General features: G+C 60.5%; 2 non-coding genes across 2 annotated transcripts; one reads left to right on the top strand and one right to left on the bottom strand.

Annotated features, from left to right (window-relative positions):
* The first annotated feature begins 1272 nt into the window (after positions 1-1272).
* Positions 1273-1345, top strand: Trnam-cau (transfer RNA methionine (anticodon CAU)). The gene has a single exon. It is a non-coding gene; the product is annotated as a tRNA-Met (tRNA).
* A 294-nt stretch (positions 1346-1639) lies between these two features.
* On the bottom strand, positions 1640-1712 carry Trnam-cau (transfer RNA methionine (anticodon CAU)). Its single transcript has one exon. It is a non-coding gene; the product is annotated as a tRNA-Met (tRNA).
* Between the last annotated feature and the right edge of the window lie 858 nt (positions 1713-2570).

The following is a 2570-nucleotide window of genomic DNA, read 5'->3' as shown; positions in this document are numbered from 1 at the left end:
TTGGGCCAGGTTTGGGCCAGGCGGGTGCCAGGCGGGTGCCAGGATAGTGCCAGTCCGGATGCCAGTCCGGATGCCAGTCCGGGTACCAGTCTGGGTGCCAGTCAGGGTGCCGGTCTGGTGGTGCCAGACGGGTGCCTGCCAGGTGCCGAGCAGCAGCCGAGCTGCTGTTGCCAGGACACCGGGGCAACAGCAGCGGCCGATGCGCCGCATTTCATCTCCATCGCGACACGTCGCTGCGATTAAGCACTTTACCCCGGGCACGCACAAGCGCGCGCACAAGCAGCGCTCATGTCGTCGTTACAGGGCGGCGCGTGAAAGAGGAGCCAGCGGCGCAATTCCGCGAAGCTCTAAACGGGTTTAGGGGGACGCAACTGCACAATGGCAACGCCCGCGTCGCTGGGGAAGAAGAAGAAGAAGAAGAAGAAGAAGAAGAAGAAGAAGAAGAAGAAGAAGAAGAAGAAGAAGAAGAGGAAGAAGAAGAGGAAGACGCGAGAGAAAGAAGACGTTAGTCCGTGACATCCGTGGGATTGTCCGTCGGGTCAAGGCTAGGATTATGCATATGCCTCTAAAGACAATGGCGGTGTACTTCACCGTGGAGAGGAGGGCCCCGTGTTGCGGGGCTGGGACCGGCGCAACGGCCGGGTGTAGTACAGAGAGGGGGACTCCGGCTGATAGCGATCAGCACGCCACCACCGCAAGCGCGCCGGCGGCAGAGGCAACGGTAGCGTAGCGCCAGTATTTGGATCGCGACCATTATGCACTTTATAGGATCGCAGGGCCGGCGACGCTATGATTGCCCCGATACTGTGACCCTGTGACCTTGAGCTGGGAGTTGCTCCCGCTTAATAATAAAAATTTGCCTTTCCCGATCATGCAGTATAATCGCGGGAGCTTTGTCGGAATCGTAAGCTCGCTGGGTCCCACGCTGATCGAAAACCTGTCGACTTCTAGAACAATCGTTCAAGAGGGAAGTCCTCTGCTCCTTTGTATGTGGCAGAGATATTTCGCAAGTTCGATCGCCGGGCGACGCATTGTGTAGCATAGAGCAGGACGCACGCACAGCCGGAGGCACGATTGGGGGGGATTTCGGCGCGGCGGCTCGGTGCTCGGCCACGGCCGGGCACCATTGTCTCGAGTACAGTGCGGGGCGGCGCGGGGCGGTGCGGGGCGGCGCGGGGCGCGGCGTGGCGCCGCGTGGCGGCGGGGACACACTCGGCTCGGCAGGGTCCCCGTGATAACTGGGGGGACGGGCCGCGGCGGCAACGTCCATCGGCCTCGGTAGCGCAGTAGGCAGCGCGTCAGTCTCATAATCTGAAGGTCGTGAGTTCGATCCTCACCCGGGGCACACCTTTTTGTGACGTGACATCTCAACGAAAACTTATTCACTGGAACTAAAAAGTAGCATCATATCGTAGCATTTTTGTTCTTGCGGACGAGGCTACGAACTAATATCAAGATCAAAAGAACACCGCGAAATTTTTTCGCCAAGTTCGAAGCCATATCAATAAAATACAATGCCTCGATGCCTCAAAATCAATTCAATGTAAGCACTGCACTAAAACAGAGCCTCGAACCGCGCCTGTATTTAGCCGGTGCATCCGATAAAACACTTCTTCTCCTCTCCCTCCAGCAAAAGGTGTGCCCCGGGTGAGGATCGAACTCACGACCTTCAGATTATGAGACTGACGCGCTGCCTACTGCGCTACCGAGGCGGGACGAGGGGAGGGGGGAGCGCTCATCTCCACTCTGGGCGGCGCGCCATACCGCATGGCCAGCAACACGAGCGCGCGGCCGGAGCGGCGGCGGCGCGCCAAGATCGGGGACCCGAGCGAGCACCGCGCTGCCGCCGCTGCCAGGTCGGCGCAGAGGTTGGCAGAGGGGCGGGAGGGAACTCCTAGTTCAAAACCCCCTCGGCCCGGCAGAGGACCATGCCGCCTGACTCATCCTCCTCAACGCCACTCGCAGGACTTGCAAGCACGCCGAAGTAATTTGTGCAGGGCAGGGGCGCGGGAGGCGGCAGGGGCGCAAGGTGTGCGGACGTGACGGGCTCGTTCCTCTGTGCGGCCCACTCGGTGCGGAACCAAAGTGTAAAAAGCCGCGCGCAGTGCGAGTCTGCGATATCGTGTGTGTGCGTTTGCGCGCGCGTGTGAGGCGTGTGTGTGTGTGAGTGTTTTGCGCTTGTGTGCGTGCCGCGTGAGGAGGGTTCCTCCTGGTTCCCACGGGCGCCCCCGAGTGACCTTCGCCTTACGATATGAGATGCCACGGATGCCAGTTACTCGCCCCTCACAGCTCGCGCGCCCGCCCGCTTCCTCACTCCCATCGCTCTGCTCGTCCTTTATTTTGCGCTTTTGCGCTTCACCTTGACGGCGCGAAGACGGTCGCGAGGACGAGGACCGGTCGGTGCTGTCCAGCAGAGCCGAGCCGAGCTGAGCCGGACGGGACCCTGCAAGCCTGCAAAAGCAAGACGGGCTGCGCAAGGCGAAACCTGGAAACATTTAAAGGTAGCGCTGACATTATATATACCGGCTCGAGGAGGTATGCAGTACGGGCGAGTCCGGGCCACACGGCAC

The sequence above is a fragment of the Frankliniella occidentalis genome, unplaced genomic scaffold, assembly GCF_000697945.3.
Source record: "Frankliniella occidentalis isolate FOCC.00 unplaced genomic scaffold, Focc_3.1 Scaffold142, whole genome shotgun sequence".
NCBI lineage: Eukaryota > Metazoa > Arthropoda > Insecta > Thysanoptera > Thripidae > Frankliniella > Frankliniella occidentalis.
The sequence above is the reverse complement of the archived record's forward strand: the minus strand, read 5'-3'. Positions and strand labels throughout refer to the sequence as shown.